The sequence below is a fragment of the Equus przewalskii genome, chromosome 20 (genome assembly GCF_037783145.1).
Source record: "Equus przewalskii isolate Varuska chromosome 20, EquPr2, whole genome shotgun sequence".
NCBI lineage: Eukaryota > Metazoa > Chordata > Mammalia > Perissodactyla > Equidae > Equus > Equus przewalskii.
The window spans coordinates 21,843,382-21,871,330 of record NC_091850.1 but is presented as its reverse complement, the minus strand read 5'-3'; the positions used below and the strand labels follow the sequence as shown (position 1 = coordinate 21,871,330).

Sequence of the window (27,949 nt, the reverse complement as noted above, 5' to 3'; positions counted from 1 at the left end):
TTTCAGAACTATCAAAAAAAAGAAAGAAAGACACAAAATTACCCAATACTAAAAGTGTTATTCTCTGAATTTTGCTTCTTCATGCACCTGAAAAACAATTTCAAAAGCAGAGAAATTAAAAGACAAATACAGCAGCAACAACAACAAATTTCTCCCAAATTCTCAGGTGGTTTTGTATATTCCTTGATACATTGCTGTATTCCCCTGGCTTCGCATAGGTTGCAGTTGGAGAAATATGTTTCACTGAAATGTTTTCCCTTCACTCTGAGGATGGCTCAGACTCTTTGGAACACTTTTTCTTTCATTTGTTCATTCATTTATCAATTCAATCAACACATATCTTACTGAGCCCACCATGTGCCAGGTATTCTATTAGGCTTTAAAGACGGAAAAATGGATAAAACCCAGTTCTGTCTTCAAGGAACTCACAATCTAGTGGGAAAAAACTGCCCAGCTACTTGTAATTCGGACAGTAAATGCAGTAATATGTCTATATAAGATATATTTTGAAGTCACAAGAAAAGTCACTTCTTGGAAAGGTGAAGAGAATCTTCCAGGAGCAGGTGATCCTAGGACTGAGCGTTCAGGTGTAAACAGGAATTAGGTGGGTAAGGAAGTGAGTCCCTGCCTCGTAAGCAGCATGAACAGAATTGAGACAATTAACATCACTGGGGTGAGAGAATATTACAGACAAAGTGCTAGAGCCCAGAGAAGGAAGGACCAAGTGCTATGGACTGAATTGTGTCCCCTCAAATCCATATGTTGAAGCCCTAAGCCTCAATGTGATAGGTTTTGGAGATGCGGGTCTTTGAAAGTAATTAGGTTTAGATGAGGTCATGAGGGTTGGGACCTTATGATGGGATTAGTGCCATTGTCAGAAGAGAGCTTGCTTGCTCTTTCTGCCATGCTAGGACACAGCAAGAAGGTAACCTTCTATAAGCCAAGAAGAGAACTCTTACCAGAAACTGGACCCTACTGGACCTTGATTTTGGACTTTCCAGACTTCAGAATTGTGAGAAATAAGTTTCTGCAGTTTAAGCCACCCAGTCAATGGTATTTTGTTATGGCAGCCTGAGCTGACTAAGACATTTTGGAATGTGAGGAAATGAAGCTGGAGAGGTGAGCTGGGCCCAGACTGGGAGGCCCTACTTGCCCTGTAAAGAGACAGGCTTGATACTCCAGCTAAAGGAGACTGTTGATGCATTTTGCTTCTCTTTACACAGGCTGAGTGTTTTCCCAGGTATTTCCTCAATTCTTGATGCAAATCACTCCTGGCTCACCAATCATCCACCCAAATATGCTTCTGTCCTAAACTGAAAATAATTTACGTTCTCAGGACGATATTTTCTTTCCAACAAAGAAATCTGGAAAAGTAAGTTGAGTGGACTATTTAAGGTACCAGAATTGTCACTTTCCAAAGCAAAAGTAAAATAAAAAGCAATGCATGATCAATTCACAATGGCACATTAAAATAATACAATCCCACTGTGTTATTGAGATATTCAGTTTTATTAATGAGCAATTCTCTTTTATTTGTAGGCAATGGAAGTGAACAAGCAGTTTCAGGGGATTATTGAAGGAATTGTTACATCCTTACAAATCTTACATCTGCTGCTGATTATGCCTAAATGGTTGGAAATACCAACTGACATCATTTTTTTCTTCCAACGTTACACGAATGGGAATAATGAAGATGACAAAATGAGCAAATGCCATTCTTAAAAATAAGGTTTGATTAAGTGACTCTTGGCTGGGAATTTTTTTTTAAATACTCATTTTGATCCAAAGGTTTTTTTGTTTGTTTGCAGACATTCTTGGTGAGGAAGATCACCCCGAGCCAACATCTGTAATCAATCTTCCTCTTTTCTTTTCTCCCCAAAGCCCCAGTACACAGTTGTATTTCCTAGTTGTGAGTTCTTCCAGGTGGGATGCCACCACAGCATGGCTTGATAAGTGGCGCATAGGTCCACACCCAGGATCCAAACTGGAAAACCCTGGGCCGCTGAAGTGAAGTGCACAAACTTAGCCACTACGCCAACAGGCCAGCCTCTTGGCTGGGAATTCTTTTTCTTTAATGGGAGCCTCTCTTTTGAGTTTACATATATATAATAGCATCAGCAATTGCCAAAGTAACCCTAAAGCCCCAATGTGCCTTTATGCACTACATTGTCATTATTGGTAAAGTCATCTGTATCTACAAATATTACCTATTTCATTTGTCATTATATACAAATTAAAATTAACTCTCCAGTTCTCTTTACTGCTAAACTCAGAACGTTAAGGAATTTGTTGAATAACACTACACCACGGTCATCCCCCTTCCCTGAAAAACCTCAAGACATTTATAACACAATGAAACATAGCACCATTATAGTTTGCAAGGAACTTATATACATATTGCTGTCTAGTTTGATCCTCACAAGGGTTCTATGAAAGGCATTATTGTTAACAGCTACCATTTGTAGCACAAGAAACTGTAGTTGACAGAGGTCCATTCTCTTTGAGAGAGAACCCTTTTCTTCTGGCTCTCCCCAGAGTAGGAAAGTTGGGGAATCACAAAGCTGAGTCATTGTTTAATAGGAGCTGTTAGCTCTGAAACTGCTGTATCACATTTATTCCAAATGAATAAACAGGGTAATTGGGGAGGTGAGTGAATCAGAAGATAACAACTTGAGGTATTTCATGCCATTTGCTTCTTTTTTCATATTTCTCCTGGCCCTTTATTTTTAGTTCCTGGGCGTGAACATTGAGTTGGTTTGACACATGGGAGTGGTCTAGGAATAACGCAACAGGGGCTGTTTTTAATTACTGAAGATAGTCCACAAGCCATCTGGTAAAAGAATAGGAAGGAAATATTTTTTCTTGATTAATTTCAAATAGAGCTATTAAGATGACAAGACTGACAACTTGCTGTCCTGGCCATATCATTGAGTCATTGTAAAACCCAAGTGACTTGGGTTTTGGTATTCTTTGGTGCTCATTGCAGCTTCTGCTGGCCATGATTTAAAATTTAAGAAGTAGTTTTTAGTTCTTTTAGGGATGGACTTTCACAAAAGTCCTGAAGGGATGTGATTCCCTAATGAGAGGTATAAAGCTTGTGAACTGAAAACACACATAAAATTTAAATGGTATTTTCACTCACCAATGGCTTTATAGGGCAGAAACACTTACTCAGACAAATAATTAGCTTTGACAACAGAAAGGTAAACAAAACTATAAATTATGATTAGATAACTGTTCTTCCCTGTTGAGACAAATTAGTCAAGACTTACTCTTCAGCTGTGATACATAGATGTTAGAATATTGAGAGAGCTGTTGGAATAAATTTGGCAAACACAATTAAAAGAGCCTGAAAACTGTATTCCTTTTGCCTATGATACGTCTCTGTGTTGTAATCTGGTGACTTGATTTGTATCTTACTTTGTCAGTTTCCCTTTCTCTGTTGGAGATAGAGGAAATCAAGAGAAGAACTTCATGATTTTTAATTGCAAGGGGAAAAGAAGTACACTCAAGGAATCCTAGTATTTGACAATATTTTCCAATTGGAAGTTCCTGTGATAATGCCTGATTTTCCTCAACGATTTATTTATATAAAAACCTTGTTACTTAAGTGCATACTTTTAAAGCAGTCAAATGTCTATTATTAATAAGCAAGGTTTCTTTGACTTTAGTCTTCCAAAACTAGTGCTTTTTCAGACTGGAATCATGCATTAGTCAGTTCAGGCTGCCATAACAAAGTATCAGAGACTGATAAATTAAAAAAAAGAAATTCAAAAGAATGTTCTAGTGATTACTTTCATAAATGGTGAGGAAAAAAGAGACAAGCAGTAGGCCTAAAATATATTTGTGGCTTCTTGGCACCAAGTATTGTGTAAGATGAACCTAGAAAGGTGGTTTCATTTAATCTTTATAACCCTGTAGTACTTTATTACCTGTATTTACAACTTAACTAATTATAGTTCAGGATAATTATTAACTTATCAAAAAGCAGACAATTAGTAGGCAGTAGAGCTATATTTGGGCTGGTATTTGGCCCAGGTTTATGTGACTCGAAAATTTTTATTTTTTCAGTAACATGCTGCTCTTAACTCCTTGCTAAACAGTCTTTAAATAATGGGAACAATCTTCATGTGATATATCTATTTTGTAAGTTTTCAAATTATTTAAAATGATTGAGGAATATTAGACCTAATGGAAACCATAAATATCCTCTAGTAAAACTTTTCATTTTGCTCAAAAGGAAATACGCTCAAAGTGATAAAATGCCCCCTCACGGCCTTGCAAATTGTTATTGCAATTTGTCTATACATTCAAAGACAATTAGAGATGAGATTATCTTATATTATGAACTAGATTCCAATTTTACTTCACTTGACTGTTTTTATAAGTTTGGTATCAGTGCCTTACTTACCTCTGTGTTACTTACACACGCATCGTCAATCTCAGCTCTTGGGGAATAGGGATCCCCACGTGATACTCAGCATGACACAGATGACCCTAATGGGAAAAGGTAGGGGGACAAGAGCTTGGTGGGGGTCTCTAGCAGGCTGTTTTGTTATTGGGAATTCCTATCAGGCTGATGGTCATTGTCCTGGAGATTGTTTCTTGGCTTGGAGGTCTTTAATCCCTGTACCAGGGCCCAGGGGCAAGTCTTACACCCTTGAAAAAAACTACTATTTTAGACAAAATTATTAATTAGCACTTGGGAGGGGGATCCAAAGTGGTGCTCAGTCTTAGGGACTTGACCTACACAGGGACCGCGAAGTGGAGAGACACATCCTTAGCTTCAGTAGGTTTTGGGCTTGATGATGAGCACAAGAGTGTCAGAACATGGGGGTGCGGTGGGGGAACAGAGTTGCTCATTCAGGGTATTCCACGTTAGGGACTGCCGGGTAATATCAGCGTAGAAGCATAAGTGCTCCAGGCCTCAATGCAGAATTTTGTTTAAAGCTGAGACATGAAAAAAACGAAAAGTGAAGAACCTGAGAAAGAGAGAAAAAAACATGAAAATAATTGAGAGAACTGACAAAGTCTCTCTTCTTAGATTCTGTTTGACTGAAGACTTTTAAACCACAAAATACCATGAAGCATTAAAAGATGACCTTGACGTAACTATCTACTGTTGGATCTGTGATCTTTTTTTCCCTATGAGTTTGTTGCTATTATATGAGAAAGATTTGGAAAGTTATGTTTCAAAGAAAGTAGTACTTTATGAAAATGTAGAAGTTGACAGGGAAAAGAAACATAATGGAAGAACTCTCAGGCATCAAAAAATAATCTAAGAAAGGTAATAGACTAGGTTCAGGGTTTAAAAAAAACAACAACAAATAAATACAGCTTGGTAGGGTTATTAGGTTATTTTCATAGAGCATAAATCAAGCAATTAAAGTACTTAGCACTGAAAGTGACATAATCAGATTAACAAGAAAAGGAAATTTGGGAAATTTACATTTCTAGTGTAAATTAATAATGTTTAAATACAGTTACTCAGAGTAGTAACTTCCTACAGAATAAGACAATTTGCTGGAAGAAGAAGCACTCTTAGATAAGAAATCTGTCTATATATTCAAAGACGATTAGAGATGGATGTTTATCTTAAAACTATAGCCTAACTAATTTACTCTCAATTTTATATGGACATTATTAAGATAAATACTTTAAATATTTATTTCACCTCTGAAGTGTAGACAGAGGCAAAAAGATCCCCAAATGTTTAATGTACATTTGAGAAGCTGGACTGTGGAGACAGAAAAAAATGATTACATTTTAAAATATTGGGATTTTGTAAGACTATCAACAAAGGAGAGAGAAAAAGAAAGTAACAAAGATAAAGGCTTCAAAGATTGAGGCAGTAGAGTTTCACAGTTCTCTCTAAAGGAGAAAATGATGAATAAGAAGTCAGGGGTGGAAAAAAGGCCTTTTTCTATGCTGAGGTGGAATTTGTAATCAGACTTTTGGGAAGGGATATTACTTAGAAGAGTAAATTGAATATTTTAAGTATTTTAAACTCTTTTTCTGATAATAGCAATATGTTCCATTTATACGATTGAGAGAAAAGAAAAACTAACTATAAAATAAATCAGTAATTCTAAGACTCAGAGGTATCTATTAGAACATTTTGAAATTGTTCCTTTCGGTTTTCTATGAGTTTTTATATGGATGGCATAATAAAGTTTACAATTTTATAGCCTTTAAAAATTATACCAATTTTTTAGCTATATCTTGATCTCTCAAATCAAGGTAGAAGATGAAGCTGAGGTCATGTAAAAATGTACAAACAAGCCAACGGGACAAAGAATTCATGAAAGAGGCAACAGATAAATTGTATGTGATAAATAGTCACGTGAGAAACACCCAGAACACTCACCTTGTTCTAGCAGGTCTCAGTTTCGCTGTTATTCAAAATGAAGCTGCTTACTAAACTTTATCCTGTTGACAGATGATTTCAAAAGAGTTAGGACTGACATAAAAGACTAATTCCATTTTGGTCTTTGATCATAAATAATCATTTTATGTAAGATACATTTAGCTCATGGTAAACAACCTGCAGTATGAAATTCTCCCTAAAATAGGGTAGCATTTGCAGAAAATCCCCATGCTCGCTATACAAATGTACCTATTTCTGCTTCCACTCAGGACGAAGAAATCTACAAAGAATGTTGTTCTCCTAATATTAATGAGAAAATGTCAAATAATCACCAGAAGCATAAGTTTTCTTGGACCCATCAGGAAGCTGAGGTTATAAAGCAACCAAGCAAACACCACTTTGGAATAGCTGGGCCCAAAACACAAAAGGGACTCACCTTCTCTCTCGAGCTCTTGTTTGCCTCTCCAGGCGCTCATGGGAAAGGATGGGGGCAGGGCAGGAAATCCGAGAGAATGCCCCTCGATGAAACAGGTATGGAGCAGATCCTCAGCGGCTGTGGAGAACAGGAAAAAACCTGCCAACTTTCACGGAAACTTCTCTCCTGCCAAGTTAAGCCTTGAGCTACCTGCGGAGAGATAAAACACCCTCTTGCCCCTAGTGCACAAAGATCCATTTATTCTGGAAAAAGTAGGTGTAAAATCTCTTGGGCAAGAAATTCTCAGGCAAGACCAACAACAGATACAGGCAGAGTTCAGCTGCCACAGGGAGAAGCGGCAGGACGGCCGAGAAAGTTCCACCCTTTGCGCAGGGCTTGTCTAAGGCTGAGGCTGGAGCGAGACAAGAGAGAACCCCACCTATCTCCAAATTTAGCTCCTGTTAAGGTAATTAAACAAGGAGGCCATTAGACTGAGGTGTCTCTAAAGCATTGGCGGCCTAGGTAAGCAAGCAAAAACCTAAACCAGTCAATGCATTGCAATCCGAGAAAATGAAGCTGAAGAACAACCAATCACAAACAGCACAGCAGGCTTTCCCACATAAGGCAACAGCTTAAGCTGCAGCCAATCAGACAATTGCTTTGCTTTGTTTCCTTGTCTTCTCTATAAAAACCTTGGCCCTAGCTCTGTGCCACGCTCCTAATTACCTTCAGCTTGGATCTGAGGGATTCCAATAGTTGTTTGCTCAGATAAACTCGTGAAATTTTTAACATGCCTCCGTTTATCTTTTAACACATCTATAACAAGCAACTACAATCTACCACTTTGGGGGAGGGAGGCAGGGTATAAGAACACGGGAGAAAGAGCTGCTCTGTGGCACAGCTGTGCAGGAATTGCTGAAAGGGAAGCAGGAAAACTAAACCTTGTAGTCCGCAACTGCCACTCTCAGTACAAGGTAAGAGCTGTCAGTCAACCGCTGGAAGAAACTGAAGCCCGTGGTGTCCTGAGGGTTACAATGGTATCAGTAAAAGGCTGACACTAACGTTGATGAAATCTCAAGGGCATAATGCTCAGTGAAAGAAGCCAGAAACAAAAGACTATCTGTTATTCCATTTTCATAACATTCTGGAAAAGGTAAAATGACTACTACGAGTCAGAACTGGGATCCATGTTTGCCAGTGGCTGGGGTTAATTGGAGGGAATTGACTAAAAGAGGCACAAGGGAATTTGGGGGGAGTGATGGAAATATTCTAGATCTTCATTGGGATGGCGGTTACATGCCTATATAAATGAATTTAAATGTATGTAAATTATATGTCAATATAATTGACTTTTTAAAAGTCTGTACAAAGAAAGAGTGATGTCATGTTTGTTGAAAGAAGAACTCAGCTGGGATTCAAGAAACCTGGTTATCTTTCCAAATCCGCCATTGGTGATTTGGCCTCGTATATGAAAGATGCCAAGTTCATTTATCCATTCAATCGTTTATTCATCCACTTTTTAAATACAGATTTAGTGTTCCAGGCGCTGTCTGAAATAAAGCATTTACAATGTTAAGGAAAACAGTGTTCCTTTTCTTATGAAGTTTATGATGGAAGAGATAAACAAACAACAAACAGCACAAAATAAAATTTCAAATATTAATGAGTCTCATGAAGAAAGTAACACAGGGTGAAAAGGCAAAGCATCATTGCAGAAGGCAACATGATGGTGGATGACATGGGGGAACATTTGACCAGGGCTTTCAAAGATGTCTTGAGAGTCCTTGGCAAAATCCGGAAGAAGGCTCTTTGCAGAAGGAAGAGAAGTGGTAAAACCAGGCTTTTGACTGGAATAGTTTAAAGAAGGAATATGTCAGAATCTATCCCTAAGAGTTTCAGAATATATTCAAGTTGTGTTTATTTGAGACATTTTCCTAATCATTGCTTTAGAAAAGTAGCCTAATAATGCTATTTTCTTAATTCCATTCTTTATTTAAGTTATTGCTCTTTGTGAATGTTTTTATACTCAGAAAATAATACCATTTTCCATCTCTTTTTGCAAGGTGGATTGTGTTCATTGTTGGGTGCTATTAAGCCAGAATATTTCAGGTACTACGCTAATCTTGAGTTATCAAATCTTTATGTGAGTTTTGATTCCTTTTATTTCAGTGAATATCAAACCCAATTTTTGAAAACTGGCTTACATTTCATTCATTTCCCTTTAGGAAAAGAGAACCCTTGGAATCTTTCAATATAATTTTTTTTCCTTATTAAATTTCCAAGAAATACTTCATATTTTGTCAAAACCATTAGGACATTGATTTTGAAGCTTTTTTGGAACGTTCCTTCCGAAATGTAATAGTAGAAACTGCTTCTACCTGAACTTGACTTTCAGCAGAAAATTCTTTCTTCTTCATAGTGTGTGTATCCTATGACTATTCTGAAGAAATATTTGTCATTTGATGTGGAAAGTTAAAGGAAGAGGAAAATCAGGTGGTGTGCTGTGTGGAATGTTAATACTGAAATATCTAGGGAACTCTGGCTTCTTATGTTAGAGATCTCTTATCAGACTAACACTCTCACCATAAACAACTTTGAAATATGGAAATAAAATAAACATTTTAGACATCAGAGAACAACCAAGCCTGCCAGTTTTTAAAGGATCAAGATTCTATTGAGAAGGGAGATTGGACATCTGTAGGGAAAAAACAAGTTTTCATCTCTACATCAAGCCGTATACACAAAATATCATTGCCACTAATGTTTGCTATGTAGATCTAATTAAAAGAGACGATAATACAGATTATATAAGAAAACATATGATCTTGGGTTAGGCAAAGATTTCTTAAACAGGGCACAAAAATGCTAACTATAAAGGACAAGATTAATAAACTAGAATTTATTAAAGCACAATTAGGTTACAAAAAAGACACCATGAGGCAGTGGAAAGGAAAGCCATAGAGTGGTAAGAGATATTTGAAATAGATATATCTCAAGTGATTTATAGCACCAATATATGAACAATCCTTAAAAATTACCAAGAAAGAAACAGGCAGCCTGATCTTTAAAATGGACAAAAGACTTGATCAGCCACTTCAAAGCGAAAGAATAGAAAACATGTCCAAAAATGTGACTAGTAATATGAAAATTGCAAAATAAAATCATGAGATATCACTACACAGCTACCAGAATTGTTACAATTTTAACAACATAAACACACAAAAAATCTGATAATACCAAGTTTTGGACAGGATACGGAGAAACTGAAACTTAGCACATTGCTGGTAAGAATGTCAGTTGGTACAATTATTTTGAAGGTAGGCAATATCTACTAAAGTTGAGCATGTGCTTTCTATATGACCTAGCCTTCCATTTCTATGCAAACCAAGTAGAGGCGGGAAAGGTGGTTTGAAAACACGTATGGAAGTTTCCCCACAACAAAAATGCTCCCCGTTCACCCTTGGTCTATTTCAGTTAAGATAAAGGTTAGACCATGGTTTGCTTACCAGAACTTGTTTATCGATTCTATCATTTGATCAATGCTGGGAGGTGAATTTTTGGCAATGAGAAAAATGATGTGAGTGCTCCAAGATCAGATAGATGATTCGGGTACTAAGCAAGAATTAGTGATATTTGTAAAGTTAGATCATTCTGATGTTTATTTTTCTTGCTTTATAAATATGTAATCTTCATTTGCTTTTATTGAACATCCAAAAGTTGTGTTGTTTTTGTAAATGAAGGGAACGCTGCTTCTGTCTTGTTAGCTTGTCTTAAAGGTGGAATTCTTTTTTTTTTCAATCAATTTTATTGGGATTATAATGGTTCACAACATTGTATAATTTGGGGTATACAATATTGTTTATCATCTCCTGAATGTGCTTCTTCATGCTCACCCCCAATAGTCTAATTTTTATCCATCACCATACATATGTGCTCCTTTATCCCTTTCACCTACCTTCCCAACCCCTTTCCCCTCTGGTAACCACTAATCTGTTCTCTTTATCCATGTATTTGTTATCTCCCACATATGAGTGAAATCATGCAATATTTATCTTTCTCTGTCTGGCTTATTTCACTTAACATCATAGACTCAAGGTCCATGCATGTTGTTGCAAGTGGGACGATTTTATCTTTTCTATGGCTGAGTAGTTTTCCATTGGATATATATACCACATCTTCTTTATCCATTCATCCAGTGATGGGCACTTGGGTTGCTTCCACATCTTGGCTGTTGTGAATAATGCTGCAATGAACATAGGGGCACATAAGTCTCTTTGGATCATTCATTTCAAGTTCTTTGGCTAAATACCCAGTAGTGGGATAGCTGGGTCATATGGTATTTCTATATTTAGTTTTTTGAGAAATCTCCATACTGTTTTCCATCATGGCTGCACCAGTTTGCATTCCCATCAGCAGTGGATGAGTGTCCCCTTGTCTCCATGTCCTCTGCAACATTTGTTGTTTTTTGTCTTGGTAAGTATAGCCATTCTGACTGGTATAAGGTGATATCTCATTGTAGTTTTGATTTTCATTTCTTTAATAATTAGTGTTTTTGAGCATCATTTCATGTGTCTGTTGGCCATCTGTATATTTTCTTTAGAAAAATGTCTGTTCATATCCTCTGCCCATTTTTTGATTGGGTTGTTTGGGTTTTTTTGTTGTTGAGTAGTATGAGTTCCTTATATATTTTGGAGATCAATCCCTTGTCTGGTAAATGACTTGCAAATATTTTCTCCTAGTTGGTGGATTGTCTTCCTGTTTTGTTCATGGTTTCCTTTGCTTTGCAGAAGTCTTTAGTCTGATTCAGTCCTGTTTGTTCACTTTGTCTTTTGTTTCCCTTGCCTGACTAGACATGGTATTCAAAAAGATGTCGCTAAGACCAATGTCAAAGAGTGTACTGCCTATATTTTCTTCTGGGAGTTTTATGGTTTCATGTCTTACATTCAAATCTTTAATACATTTAGAGTTAATTTTTGTGTATGGTGCAATATAATGGTCTAATTTCTTTCTTTTGCATGTAGCTCCTAGTTTTCCCAACAACATTTATTGAAGAGACTTTCCGTTCTCCATTGTATGTTCTTGGCTCCTTTGTCAAAGATTAATTGTCCATAGATGTGTGGTTTCATTTCTGGGCTTTCAGTTCTGATCCTTTGATCTGTTTGTCTGTTTTTGTGCCAGTACCATGCTGTTTTGATTACTATAGCTTTGTAGTATGTTTTGAAGTCAGGGATTGTGATGCCTCCAGCTTTGTTCTTTTTTCTCAAGATTGCTTTGGCTATTCTGGGTCTTTTGTTGTTCCATATAAATTTTTGGATTCTTTGTTCTATTTCTGTGAAGAATGTCATTGGGATTTTGATTGGGATTGCATTGAATCTGTAGATTGCTTTAGGCACTATGGACATTTTAACTATGTTTATTCTTCCAACCCATGAATGTGGAATATCTTTCTATTTCTTTATGTCTTCTTCAATTTCTTTCAATAATGTCTTATAGTTTTCAGTGTACAGGTCTTTTACCTCTTTGGTTAAGTTTATTCCTAGGTATTTTGTTCTTTTCATTGAGATTGTAAACGGGATTGTATTCTTGATTTCTCTTTCTGCTAGTTCATTGTTAGTGTACAGGAATGCAACTGATTTTTTAAAATTGATTTTGTACCCTGAAATGTTGCTGTAGTTGTTGATTATTCCTAATAGTTTTCTGGTGGATTCTTTGTGTTTTCTATATATAGAATCATGTCATCTTGAAATAGCGAAAGTTTCACTTCTTCCTTTCCACTTTGGATTCCTTTTATTTCTTTTTCTTGCCTAATTGCTCTGGCCAATACCTCCAGTACTATGCTGAATAGGAGTGGTGAGAGTGGGCACCTTTGTCTTCTTCCTGTTCTCAGAGGGATGGATTTCAGTTTTTCACCACTAAGTGTGATGTTGGCTGTGGGTTTGTCGTATATGGGCTTTATTATGTTGAGGTGCTTTCTTTCTATGTCCATTTTATTGAGAGTTTTTATCATAAATGGATGTTGGATCTTGTCAAATGCTTTCTCTGCATGTATTGAGATGATCATGTGATTCTTATTCCTCATTTTGTTAATGTGGTGTATCACATTGATTGATTTGCAGATGTTGAACTATCTCTGTATCCCTGGAATAAATGCCTCTTGATCATGGTGTATGATCCTTTTAATGTGTCGCTGTATTTGATTTGCCAATATTTTGTTGAAGATTTTATTTTATTTTTTTGAGGAAGATTGGCCCTCAGCTAATATCCGTGCTCATCTTCCTCTACTTTATACTATATATGTATATATACTTCTACTTATATCAAGCCACAGCATGGCTTGATAAGCAGTGTGTAGGTCTGCACCCGGGATCCAAACTGGCGAACCCTGGGCTGCTCCAGCAGAGCATGTGAACCCAACCGCTGTGCTACCGGGCCGGCCCCTTGTTGAGGATTTTTGCATCTAAGTTCATCAGTGATATTGGACCCTAGTTTTTCTTGTTTGTGTTGTCCTTGTCTGATTTTGGTATGAGGGTAATGTTGGCCTCATAGAATGTGTTAGGAAGCGTTCCATCTTCTTCAATTTTTCAAAATAGTTTGAGAAGGATAGGTACTAAATCTTCTTTGAATGTTTGGTAGAATTCTCCAGAGAGGCCATCTGGTCCTGGACTTTTGTTTGTTGGGAGGTTTTCGATTACTGTTTCAATCTCTGTATTTGTGATTGGTCTATTCAGATTCTCTATTTCTTCTTGATTCAGCTTCGGGAGGTTGCATGTCTATGAATTCATCCATTTCTTCCAGGTTATCGAATTTGTGGGCATATAGTTTTTCATGATATTCTCCTATGCTGTCCATATATCTTCTCAGTGAAGTGTCTATTCAGATCTTTTGCCCGTTTTTGTATGGAATCATTTGTATTATTATTGTTGAAGTTTAAAAAGTCTTTATATATTCTGGATATAAGCCTCATGGCAGATACATAATTTACAAGTATTTCTCCCTAGTCCGTTGCTTATCTTTTCAGTCTTTTCATAGAGCAAAACTTTTAAATTCTCTTTTAAAGAATGCCTTTAAAAGTGGCATTCTTGAAGTTGATAGAAATAAAGTGAGTGTGTTTCTTTCGACAAGAAATTTATGCATATTCAAAAGTATTGAATGTTTTGTCATTAAAACAGGGAAAAATAATGCAAAAAATCTTTTTTAATTAATTTGTAGTAAGTAAGAATAAGTGTCATCCTAATTCATATTTTCATCCACCCAACCTCACTTCCATTTATCCCCCACAACATCCTCTTCTGATATGAAATCTGGCCTGACTGCATGAAGAAAAGCCCAGAAACTAAGAGGATGAAAGCAAAATTTGTTGCTTTTGAACCTAAGTAGGATTAGAGAAGAGCTGATATTTACCAAGGCTTTGTTAGGTACAAAGCTTTCACATATTTTCCCTGCCAGTAACCTTGAAACACATCAGGGAATGTCTCTCCCAAGCAGAGGAACTGCCTTTGAGCTGCTATAAAACCAAGAAAGCATTGGAATATTAATGGATTATCAAGCTTCATAGTAACGTTCAAAATGCCCGGAAAGCTATTGAGAATATTAGATGATTCCAGATTATCATTTTATGTGTTTGTGTAAGTTTTAATAAATGGTATTTCTATGCATGAGTTTAATCTATACTACTATGGGTGTTTTAATCATGTCTTATTGTTTACTTGTCTGAGAATGGTAAAATCATGTACGTGTATGGTGGAAAGGTCAATGGTCAAGGAATGAAGAGACTTGTTTCCAGGTTGGGGATATTATGAACAAAGCTGATATAAACTTTTGTGTGTAAAATTCTCTAGAGTAAGCACCTAGAAGTAAGATTACTACTTTTTTTGCTTTATAAGAAACTGCCAAACTATTCCCAAGTGACTTACCATTTTGCATTCTTTCCAGCAATGAATGAGAGTTCCTATTTTTTCTCCCCCTTGTCAGCATTTAATATTGTCAGTTTGCTGGATCTTTGCAATTCTAATAAATGGACAGTGGTATCTCATTGTGGTTTTAATTTGCATTTCCCTAATGACAAATGGTGTTGAGTGTTTTTCTCATATCTTTCCCTGCTGTCGTCCACATATCTTCTTTGGTGAAGTGTCTGTTCAGATCTTTTGACCAATTTTTATGGAATCATTTATTATTGTTGAATTTTAAAAAGACTTTATGTATTCTGTATATAAGTCTCATAGCAGATACCTAATTTACAAATATTTCTCCCTAGTTTGTGGCTTATCTTTTCAATCTTTTCATAGAGCAAAACTTTTTAATTCTGATAAAGTCTATTTCACCGATTTTTTTTCTCTTATCGATCATACTTTTAGTGTTGTATCTCACAACTCATGCCAACCCAAAAGCCATGCAATTATCTTACGGAGGAATCAGATTCATGTGTCTTCATAACTGTGCAAGCTGTGTGCTAGAGTGCCTATATTTGGCCTGTCCTGAGAACCAAGTTGTTAGGTGGCTAGCCCCTACAGGTCAGAGTTATCAATTACTTTAGAATTTTTAATGGAAAAAAAAAAGAATTTTCCAACAGCGTTTGTTTTACAAATTGCTAGACCTGGCCTTCCAATTGTTGATTTAAACACGTTTATCCCTTTTCCGTTGCTTTTAGAGATAATCTACACCAACTTATATGAGTGTTGATCATTTAAGGGATAAATGGTAGAGCTGTGCAGAACTTGACAAGTTCATTCTTTTAAATGTTACTAATACTTATTTCCATTACTTAGTGAATTTAGTAGTAGCACTAATGTATCACTTAGTGATGTCCACATGGTAGAATCTATATTTATTAACTTCTTCAATTTATTATTATCTTCAGAGAGACTTTTTGTCTTTCTGTGTAGTATTTATGGTCAGTTCCCTCTATGTAATCCTCAACTTAGCCTTGAAAATGTACTTGAAGGGCTTTTTGGCTAACAATTGTACAGAGACTGGTTTTTGAAATGAAAGCCATCTTGGGATTGGTCTAGAAGTTTGAGAGAACATACAACAATTTAATTATAATCATGTATCTACCTCCTCCATTTGAGATCTCTGAGGTCGTGTCTAGTTGTTTTAACACATTAAGAGAACATTTCACATAGTATAAGTTTTACAAATATTTGCTACATTTTAGTTTAAACTTCATTGAAGGTAAATTCAGATGTATGGTGTATGTTCTCAGGATTACACTTTCAAGGCCTTCAACTGATTGGATGAGGCCCACTTACATTATGGAGGGTAGTCTCCTTTACTTAAAGTCTACTGATTTAAATTTTTAATCACATCTGAAATGTATTTTCATGGCAACATCTAAACTGGTGTTTGACTAAACAACTGGGCGCCATAGCCTAGCTAAACTGACACATAATGTTAATCATCACACACTCCAATAATATGGAGTTGGAGGTGACTATAATCAATAAAAGTGAATTCTGGGGGCTGGCCCCGTGGCCGAGTGGTTAAGTTCGCGCGCTCTGCTGCAGGCGGCCCAGTGTTTCGTTGGTTTGAATCCTGGGCGCGGACATGGCACTGCTCATCAAACCATGCTGAGGCAGCGTCCCACATGCCACAACTAGACGGACCCACAACTAAGAATATACAACTATGTACTGGGGGGCTTTGGGGAGAAAAAGGAAAAAAATAAAATCTAAAAGAAAAAAAGTGAATTCTGCTATAAAATGAGTGTGGGGGGAGAACAGAGACTACCCATGGGGAACAGTCACTTCTAAGTTACTCACAGATGAAATTCTCTTTCCCCTTTAATTGAATAGACTGGAACATAATATAGTAGAAATAGAATGGGCTGGGACTCAGACAACCCTATACTCCGATTATAATTCTACCACTTACAAGTTGTGTGACTTTAGAAAAATAACCCAACCTCCATGTCCATTTTTTTAATTAAGAAAGGTGAATATTAATATCTCTGTTCCAGGGCTATTGTGAGGACTAAAGTGGGTGACATGTATAAACTGTGGGCACATAGCAGGTATTCAAAAGATGTTGGTTCTATTCCTCTTTTCTTAAGTTTTAGACCATGAAAATGAAATGATATTACTATTTTTCATACTAATGTTAATTAAGTGTAACAAGAAACCTCTACAAAAATAATACCTCTCCTAAAGTTATTAGCAAGAAATTATAGACCAGAAATTAAATATTCAGTAGGGTACAAGAATGTCTATGTATTCTGAATGTGTGCTTGTTGTGAGATAAGAGAAAATATGTATACTGGTCTCTTCCCCCAGTTCATGGCACAGAGCTCCTAAAACCCTTGTAATTGCCTAAGTGAGAAGAGCACTAGAAGCATCTTTTGTTGTAATCTTTAGTCTTTGACTTTGGTTCCTGACACAGGGCTCCTAACTCCCTTGGAATTTTCTGGGTGATAGCAGTGCCTTTTGTTCTAATGAGAAGACTCTTGGTGCGCTCCTGGACGGGACTGATCACCAGAAAGACCAAGCCATGATAAGGAGCTTGGAATTTTCAGCCCCATTCTCCAGAGCAGGGAGAGGGGCTGGAAATGGAGTTAATAATTGATCATGTCTATGTGATGAAACTTCCATAAAAATCCTAATAGTATGGGGGTTTGGAGAGCTCCCAGGTGGGTGAATACATCCACGAACCAAGAGGGTGACGCATCCCAACTCCATGGGGACAGAAACCCCTGTGCTTGGAACTCTCCCAGACCTCGCCCTCTGTATCTCTTCATCTGGCTGTTCATCTAAATGTTTATCTGAGTTCTGTGAGCTCTTCTAGCAATTTAACTGAACATGAGGAGGGGGTCATGGGAACCTTCGATTTGTGGTGAAGTCGGACGGAAGTTGTGGGTAACATGGGGACCTACTACTTGTGATTGGCATCTGAAGTGGGGGCAGTCTCATGGGACTGAGCCCATAACCTGTGAGATGACACTATCTCCAGGTGGAAAGAGTCAGAATTGAGTTAAATTATAGGACACCCAGCTGGTGTTGCAGAATTGTTTGGTGGGGAAAAAGCTGATACATCTGGAATCAGAAGTGTTATGAGTGTGATAGCAGTATGAGAGTAAAGGAAAAATAGGAAGAAGACTACTGGGCTTTTCTAACTCATTTGTTGGAATGTTATCTATTAGTTAAATTGATCGTTGAAAGAGCAGAGTTAAAAATTGATGGGTAAACCAGCTGAATAACCCTGGAGAGTTGCATTGTTTTTATCTTGGTCTGAAATGTGCATTAGAGATTAACTTTTGGTAATTATGATGCTTTGCTTTTTAGTAATTGAACAGACAAACCGTTCGCTTGCCATACAGGAAGGCCCAGCTGTTTCGATGATGGTATTGTAGCTCAGAATCACTGTTCATCAGGAAGCATTTGGAATAAAGGCTCTGGAGATGGAATTTTATAAATCAACTCTAAAAGTAATGGCAAATATTATATTTAGAGCTTGGTATATGCCAGAAATCTTAGAAATTTCTTATTAAGTATCTAGGGATGATTTTATATAGTAGACTTGTCTTATACATGGAATTGTCTCTGTCTTAAACTTGAATATCTTTTCAGATAGATATTCTAGTTAAAGTGCCCAGAGGCTACTGAAAGCATGTAAAGTGGAATGCTTGTAAATAGCCAGACTATGGAGATCTTTTTAAATTAGAGGAGCATATTTGTAGAAAAACTAGTGGGAATTTAATCAAAGCATTGATATGCTGCCAAATAAATCGGTGCAAAATAGTTGTCACATACTGAAAATTCAAAAATAGTCATTATCAATCAAATCAACCATACTAAACAAAGATAAACAATTAGAGAAAAGCAGAAGCAGAATTTCTGAAAACAATACTTCCAAGTCCTGCATACCAGAAACAGCATTTTCATGACCAATCTTCAGAATTTACCTGAAATTCCCTTATAGGACTCTTGCAATGATCATTTCAGAAACTGTTTTTCTCCATGATTGTCCTCACACTAATTGAAAATGTTGTCTAAAGCATAGACTGAAAGCTGCAGCTTAAGCTCAAGTGTTCACAATCTAGGTTACTGTTGTTTCTGCTGCTTGCACTCAGTTTCCTAGGCCAGAAACCTAGGAGTTCCTCTCTTTTCCTTTCCTCATATCCAGTGTCCAATCCATCAGCAAATCCTGTCACTCTTGCCTTCAAAATATGTCTTGAATTAAATTCCTTCTCACCACTTCCACTCTGTCACTCTATTCCAAGCAACCGGGCTATAGTCATCTGTCACATGATTTATAGTGATCGCCTCCCAATTGGTCTCTCAGATTCTATTTTTTTTTTTTTTCAGGAAGATTAGCCCTGAGCTAACTGCTGCCAATCCTCCTCTTTTTGCTGAAGAAGACTGGCCCTGAGCTAACATCCATGCCCACCTTCCTCTACTTTATACGTGGGACACCTACCACAGCCTGGCTTTTGCCAAGAGGTGCCATGTCCGCACCCAGGATCTGAACCAGTGAACCCTGGGCCGCTGAAGCTAAACATGCAACCTTAACCGCTGCACCACTGGGTTGGCCCCCTCAGATTCTATTCTTAACCCCTCGCAGGCTATTCTCCATACAGCAACCAGTGATCCTTTACAAATGAAATCATGTCTCTCTCTGGACAAAATCCTTTGATGGTTTCTTATTAGACTTAAGTAAATTTTAGCATTCCTACTGTGGCTTAAAAAGGTCTACTTGAGTTGGCCCCTCTTCTCACTTGCTTCATGCTCTCCCTATCTGGTTCACTCTGCTTCAGACTCTCAGGCATTTGTTCTGTCTCCTAAATAAGCCACACTTAGCCTTTTCAGCTTTTAAACTCCTCCAGTTCCCTCTGCCTGGGTGCTGTCTCTTTGGATTTTCAAGTAGATTTCTTCTTAGGGTCAGCCGTTCTTACCCTCGCTTTCTCACATTCTACCCTCTAACCTGCTTCCTTTCCTTCAGAGCACTTGTCATTATATGAAATTGTACTGTTTATTTATGCTTTACTTGTTTAGTATGTGTCTTACCACTAGAAAATAAGCTCCCCACAAAGTGTTAAGACTTGTAGACTTTTTGTTTGCTCATTGTTATATCCCAGGTCTAAAGTACTTGGTGATGTCTATTGAATAAATAAATGAAGAATGAATACATTTCTGTGGAAAACCTACGTGAAAAGAAAGAATTACTGGTCCAGAGAATAATTCTAGTGAAGTGAATCCAAGAATCAAACATATTCAGGAGCATAGGGTTGAAATAAAAAATAAGAAGTAGACATAATCTATATTGTGCTGCCAGCATATGCTAATACTCTCTTTCCCAAAGAGTTTGTTTATACTGACAGGAATTGAAAGAAGAGTTGCTTTGATCCCTCTTTTTCTTATAACCAATTGTGAGATTTTTGCTAAAAATTTATGTTTCAATATAATGGAAAGTGTGCGTGTGTGTGTGTGTGTGTGTGTTGAGTTTTGTCAGAAATTATCAGCTACAGATGTGTAGATGTGACCTAGACACATGATCCAGGACTAGCCATTCAGAATTTTCTTCTCTGGCGTTTAAATGTGAGTACAAAGAAATTGAAGCTCCTACCTTCCTATGTTCTTCCCAACTTGGATGACGAAAACCTCGAGCTGACTTTGGCCAAGTTCTCCTCTGCTTGGAAAAATTTAATTATATGGAGAGAAATTGGAGCCAACTTACAAGGGGTTAGAGATAGGACAGGATTGGAGAGTGGGGAGGAAAGGGGAGCCAGACTCTGTCATCTGAGTTCTAGGATCTAGACCTGCCTGAAGCCAGCTCCACGTCTGTCATTCCTAAGTCAGTGAGCCAATTCACTCTATTTTTTAAAACTAATTTGAGTTGGTTTTCTGTCACTTGCAGCAAAAATTCTTGGGTAATTCATTTAGAAAGGAATAAAGTCCTTGATAAGATGCTTCAAGCATTCTCCTGATTGTTTGACAATATATGCTGATGGATATTGCATTAGAATCAGGGACATGTTGTCCTATGATAGCAGGGCTCTCTAGAGTGTATCTGGTCCAAGGTAGTTAATGCTTTGTGTAAGTCTAATCTTACCCAAAGCTGTGTATGTAAAGAAAACAAAAATGGAGATGTGTTTTGGGTGGGAATTCCCAGATTCCTCCATTCAGAGGGCTTTGAAAGGGCTCTATGGAACAGCAGGCATCCTTGGGGCATCATTTGAGAATCAATAAATTGTAAATATCAAAGTAGAGAAGTTAAATAACTTTCTCCAGGCATGTGAGTAGCTAATTAACTCACTGGCCATGAGAAAGAAATGGATAAAGATAATAAACTCTATGTTTATAACCCTTAATTCAGAGCAATTTCATATCATTGGACTTCTTTTACAGTCACTACATTTCTTAGGATCTTAAATTTTCAAACTACAGCTCAGAGTCTTTAATCTCGTATACAAGCTTCTTGATGATCTAACTCTGCTTGCTTCTCCAACCTAATTCCACTACACGCCTTTGTCAAGCTGTAAAATATCCCTGAAAACATGCTTCTTTGGCTTCCTTGGATTTACACATGCATTTGCCTCTGCCTACAATGTTCTACGGGACTTTGTATGTTTTGTGCTTCTAACAGTCTTGGGATGTGGGAGCTATTCAATAGTTGTCTGCATAAATGAAATGAATGAACTTCTTGTCTTCCATAGGCATTTATTATCTAGAGAAATTAAAGACATCAGAAAGCATATTGAGAATTAGCATATTAAACACAAATTATTGCTCACTTAGAAAAAAATGCTTAAAGTAAGTTGAGTGATTTTTAGATTGGATAAAGGTGAAAACATTAGGGATTAAGGAACAGCATCTACTTGCACTTAACACACGTTCTTTGGTTTGCTTACTGCAGGATTCCTGAGTGCCACAAAGCCTTAATTGTTGTATGTGCAAAAAAAGAAGTAACCTCACTTTTCAATCTTTTATTTTTATCATCGTGCAGACAAATACAGTAATGTACTGTGTAACCCCGTTAAAAGTATTACACCAGGCCAAATTGCCAACTTACAATTTGCTTTAGTTTAAATGTACTTGATAATAAAGAGAGTTCAAAGTCATATAGATTACTGTTTTTAACCTGAACAAATTTACTTTAGCAATATAATAGATAAAAATTCATTACTTTTAAATCAACTTTTGATGAAATAAATATGTTACAGAATGGCCATGAGTTTTCTTGAGAGTCAAGTATTTACTTTTAATATTAAGAAATGAGAAAATAAGATTTATTTTTATGCTAGTTTATATAGCCATGAATAATTTTTGTATTCTTACTGGACTTTTTCTAATGGTGAAGTTTATTTCACAAGAATAGCATATTTCCTGAGTGGAAAATGGTGGTTCTTAAACTTTGGTGTATATATCAGAGTCTCTCTAGGGCTCTATATAATGTATATTCTTGGGTACAACCACTATATGGAGCCTAGAAATATTTTTTTCCCAGTATAACAAGTGATTCTGATATGGCTGATTTAAGGACCCAGTTTTAAACTGGAAAAAGCTAGAATATTCCCTGATAATATTCAGAAAGACAATGGAATGAGGGAAGAAACTTGTTCTTCTCTTTAAAAAGAAAAGTCAAAAGTCTAAGGAATTCACATAATTAGTGAAAAGAGTGGTAGGATTACAAGTAAAATGAAAAAAGTCCATGCTGTTAATTACTGGTCATATATTGTGAAAAGAGCCTGATTAGAGAAACTTCTGGGCTTTTAAGTCAGAAGACCTTGGATTTAAATTTTAGTTCTATCACACGATAGCTATGTCCTTACTAAATCTCTCTGAGGCTGAATTTTTTCATATACAAAATGGAAATAATGATACTCATAAAGCTGATGTTAAGAGAGTTAAACAAAGTGTATGCAATGATCTTACCCTTCTCTAGACACTTAGAAAGAATTTGATTCATTTATTGGTTTGGTAAATATCACTTGGAACATTAATTGGGTACCCTCTGTAAATCAAGCATTGAAGGCTGTGTGTTAAAGCCTGGAAAAGATTTACTTTTTTGTAACAAGGGAGCAAAGTTATACTTTATTACCTTTTAAAAATTGTTTTGATTACCAAAGCCACAGATAAATACGTACTTTGTGAACTTGTCAAAGTCATTCATTTCCCATCCTCCAGCACTTCTTCCTTCTCTAAACTTAACCTTTGTGTGCATTTTTCAGATCTTTTTCTATTATTGTTATTATTTTATAATTAGTTTACCAAATCCAAGTATTAGAACTTTTTTCTTCAATTTGGATAATTTTGCCATCAGCGACAGAGGCTTAAAAATAGCTGTTTATTATCACACAAATCAGGTCCAGAGACTAGGCAGAACTCCAAAGTAAACCCATTAGCTAAATGCTATCAGCAAGGACATGGGTTCCCTCCATCTTTCTGTCCTCTCATCCTCCATTTCACAGAAGCCCCTCACCTTGCCTATGGTTACAAAATGGCTACTGCTCTTTCATATATCAGATCTTCAGGAACGTCGGAAGTCAGAAACTTGCAGTTTTCCTAACATATCTCCTTATAAAACATTTTCCCAGAAGCTACTAGAAGACTTCTCCTAACATCTCATTGGCCAAGTGTACAATTCATGATATGCTTAAACAAATTACTTGCAAGAAGAATAGAATTACTATAATAGAGTTAGATAATTGGCATTCACCCTCATATTCCCTGCAAATATGGGGGGCCGGTAAACGTGTGACCAAGTTAAAGTCTCAGCGGCAAGAAAGAACATGGGTGAGTGATGGATGTTGGGTTGGTAACCTCCAGGGTCCGTTAGAAACACAAAATAAATGGAAATTGTGTTGCATAATGACCACAAATTTATGGTTAGAAAAAACCGAAAATAGCTATTTTAGTCATCCTTCAAATCTCAGCTCACCTTCTGCTTCCTCCAGCAAGCATTTCTTTGACTTCCCAAACTGGGTCAGGTCTCTGATTTACGTCATAGAGGACCATTGGCAATTTCAGAGCTAGCTAGCACAAACACTGCTATGGGATTATTTGATTCATGGATGAGCTACTACACTATAAAATCTAGGGGAGCAAGAAAATAGGATTATTTTGCTCCCCTTTATAGCTTTCATGCTTAATACCGTGCCTGGCACATAATATGTGCAGAAACCTTTTATATAGAATAAATGAAGGAATGATTGAGACGAAGGGTAGTTTTTACTGTTACTGAAATAATCCAATACAGTGAAGGGAGGGAAATACAGCATAGAAAAATTAAATATAGGATGAAACAAAATTTTAAAGTTGACATATACAGAACCTGCTCAGACATTAAGAATTTAAACATGCTATCTCTGGGGCAGGAGATAGTGTTTTGAATTTTTTAGTTCTGTTCTTAAAAAACTTATGAAGCAGACACTGACTCTCTAACATGAATATTTCAACAGTTAAAAGCCCCCTCAGTTGGCCTTAATCTACAGCTGTTCTGTGTGTATGTGTGTGTGTGTGTGTGTGTGTGTGTGTAAGTGGAGACCCCATTATTCTCATATAGAATTCTGTTTTAAATTAGAAAAAATATTGGAGAAGTTAAAAGATCAATTAACAGAACAAACTAATAGGAAAATAGCACTCTTTTTAGTAGAGCCTAGAAATAGACCATCAGAAAGCAGGGCTTTGAGGTTGAAAATGAGAGAGAGAGAGAGAAAGAGAGAGAGAGAGAGAGAAATAGAGAGAGAGAGAGGCAAGCAGAAGGATTTCCGTGCTGTTTTATTTAGAGATTCTGAAGAAAGGAGGGAATTCTTCCAAAGAATGGGCACATTCCATCTGTTTGGTCTTAGAAGGAGTCTCTGAACTATGTTACAGTCTCACTAACTCTGCTCTTAGCCATACCGGTTGTGTGAGATTGATGGCAGAGAAACAGAGCAGTAGGAAATCAAGAACAGAACAGCTCTATCAATCTCTCTAGACAGGCGCTTCTGAAACACAGCAGCCTCAAAAGGCCATGATGTATGAATTGATCTTCGTGGCATCTTCCTGCCACAAGAAAAATCCATGAGCCTTTCTAGCTAACGAATGTTAAAATCCTAATACCTCAATATTCTGAAACTTTGCTATAGTCCATTGAATTGACTTTGGTTGTTGTACTTCTTGTGGTCTGTAGATCCATGTAACTGAGTGTGTCTATTTGTGTTCTCTTATAGACGGCAGAATATCAATCTTTTCCCCTAGCTCGTCCTTAGAGATATCATGGTATGTGCTCAACAGATATATGCAAATATTATACTATTAAAAAACACTGTGATGTGGTGAAATGAATAAAGCAAGCAGCATTAGTAACAAAGCAGTCATTATTCCCACTAAAACTACCATCCTCTTTTCCAAAGTCACCAATATATTTTTAAACAATAAGTTGGCTGTTGGTGCCAAGATAATTTCCAGTGAATATTGTAGTGTCTCGACTATTTAGCTCAGGACAATTAATCACATACAGCCTGAATTATTTCTAAGGAAGAATAAATATGAGTTGCTTTCTTAATAATAAGCAATATTCTTCCACAGCCTTTACCAAACTCTGATCTTGTTCTAGTTATTCAGTAAATTCAGAATTTGTTGGCTAGTCAACTTTATAATGTAAAAATAGAGTCCTTTTTGACTGAGGGCAGCACTTTTGACTCTCATCTAGTTGCTAAAGAGTGTCAAGGTGAGAGGAAATTGGTGCTCTCAGAACTGACTTGAGAAGTATGTTCAAATGCTGATGGCTATATATCTTGAAATTGTTGAATTTCTTATGGATTGTTTACAGTTACAAGGCGTCATGAAAAACACTCTTGACTCTTTAAGAATCTCCTTTCTGACTTTACAAAATGAGAACTGTTTTTCTCCAGAAATCAGAATATAGCCTCTCTCATCACTTTTCTTCATGGAACATTTTCTTAGTTCCCATTTATTCATTTCCTGTTAGGTGTATATGAATAAAAGTGGAAATCACTGATAGTAAACCCAGAACATTCTGAATACAAAGCAACAAAAACCTTAACCTGTAATTGTGGCTGAGGCTATTATAATGTTGATTACAATCAATGGACTGTGTAGCACAATCTTTCTTATTTCTTCATTTTTATGACACACAGAAAATATGAGGTCAACTATTATTACGTAACAAGAGAGAACACTTTAAATTATATCACAAGATCCTTGGTCTTAAAAGTGAGTTTAATTTAAAATATGTATGAGTTGCTTTATTCTTACTAAATTTGTTTATGATATGTGTCATAAAGTGGTTAAAAATTAAACATGCCATAAAACGTAAGCAGTAGAGGTTATGTAAATGATAGAACTGATGTGAATATTTGTTTTATTTCTGCTTTGATCATATTGACACAGTCAAGCAAAAGTTCATCCAAATTAGATTTTAGTCCTTTAAAGGAAGTCATTCAATTGAAACTAATTTTCTCATCCCTTGCCTCCTCTGTGTGCTGTCTGGTTAATTTATAGTCAAAACCAAGGGGTGGAAATACATTGTTAGAACTTATTTGTTTCTCCTAGATGTTATTTCTTTTTGAGGGGGTTTATTTCAATTGCTTTGTTGATGTAGAGAAATTATATGACATCACTGAAGTTGGGCCTAAATCAAGCTTCCATAAAAAGGACTGATAAAGAGTTTAATGAGATCCAGACAGCATCTCAGGACGTCTGAGACACCCACACGACTATACATCAGAAGGCGGATGGACTTTCCTCCGGGAGGATGTGGAAATAGGTGAAAACTCTCCGACCCCGACGGGCAACCTAGTACCCGCAAGCGGCTTTCTTCCAACGGACGCCCCCAGAGGATCCACACACATCTAGGGCAGGAGAGAGAACACAACAGAGGAGCGACGGTGGAAACAGGTGACCAGAACCCTACCTAAACCCCCCGCAATTACTCCTAAACGCAGAGGGAAACTTTGGAGTTGCACACCTGAGCCCACGGGGAGAGTCTCTCCCCGCCATTGGCGGGGAGACCCAGCCTGGTGCTCGGGGCGCCCGGAGGGTCCCAGAGAGAGACACGGAGGGCACGGAGGTCTCCCAGCTGCTGTTGCCCGCCCCGTGGGACTAGGGATTGCCGGAGATCTCGGAGAGGACCGGGGCTGGGGGAACTTTCAAAGGCCTGTTCGGCGACCCGGAGGGGAAGCGCCGGAGCTCCGCCAGGCAGCAGACAAAACTCTCTGTCTGCCATTAGCAGAGGGGCCACGCCCAGCATTCAGGGCTCCTGGCAGAGGCCCGGAGAGAAGCCCAGAGGGCGGGGCGACCCCCAGCTGCCGTTGCCCGCCCCGTGGGACTAGGGATTGCTGGAGATCTCGGAGAGGAGAGGACCGGGGCTGGGGGAACTTTCAAAGGCCGGTTCTGCGACCCGGAGGGGAAGCGCCGGTGCTCCGCCCAGGCAGCAGACAAAACTCTCTGTGTGCCGTTAGCAGAGGGGCCACACTGAGCATTCACGGCTCCGGGAGAGGCCCAGAGAGAATCCCAGAGGGCGGGGCGACCCCCAGCTGCCGTTGCCCACCCCGTGAGGCTAGGGATTGCCGGAGATCTCGGAGAGGACTGGGGCTGGAGAGAGTTCCAGAGACCCAGCTTAGTAGCCTAGGGGGAAACCCTACAGGCTCACAGCAGCCTTAGGGAAAGCCTCTGCACAGCACCAGTAGAAGGCACCCAGCCGCCAGCCACAAGGCTGGAAGACCCCAGGGCAAAAGCAGCATAGCTAGGTGTACTAACCACAGACTGTAGAAGATGCCAATAGCTCTCCTGCGACCCATAGAGGACAAGTGAGATTTGGTGGGTGCCGACAGCAACGGAGTGACAAATATAAGTGATCCCACCCCTGGCCGCTGGAAAAGCCCATAACACCGTTGCAGACCCCAAGGAGAGAGCACATCTAGGTGGGCAACAACAGTAGGCACCTGCAGCCTGAAGCCCCCCCGTGACGGCCCCCACGGCAGAGGAGGGAATCCAAAGGGCCACTGTGGCTACGAAGAGGGGCCCAGGCCCAGTTAGCAACTACGGACAGGGTTCCTGGTTGGTGAAGTATAAACAGCTGCTCCCCACACCGCAGCAGCTGAAACAAGTGAAAGGAGCAACTAAACTCTATCTCCATGCGGAGGCACAAATCAACAACATCAAGCAATATGAAAAAATACATTAAATCTCCAGAACAGAAAGAAAGTAACAAATACACAGAAAACAATCCCA

General features: G+C 37.9%; 1 protein-coding gene and 1 long non-coding RNA gene across 2 annotated transcripts in view; one reads left to right on the top strand and one right to left on the bottom strand.

The window, feature by feature from the left end:
- The window catches only part of MRPS30 (mitochondrial ribosomal protein S30), a 159,558-nt gene extending 156,199 nt beyond the window's left edge, over positions 1 to 3,359 (top strand). Inside the window, exon 6 of the mRNA XM_070587609.1 lies at positions 1,540 to 3,359. The gene's annotated coding sequence lies outside the window, so the exon portion shown is untranslated. The remainder of the gene's footprint in view (positions 1 to 1,539) is intronic.
- LOC139077929 (uncharacterized) lies at positions 1,489 to 7,223 on the bottom strand. The gene is made up of 4 exons (XR_011530603.1): positions 6,804 to 7,223; positions 6,368 to 6,429; positions 4,412 to 4,497; positions 1,489 to 2,830 (listed from the first exon to the last, which is right to left on the bottom strand). It is a non-coding gene; the product is annotated as an uncharacterized lncRNA (long non-coding RNA).
- Positions 7,224 to 27,949: the final 20,726 nt, after the last annotated feature.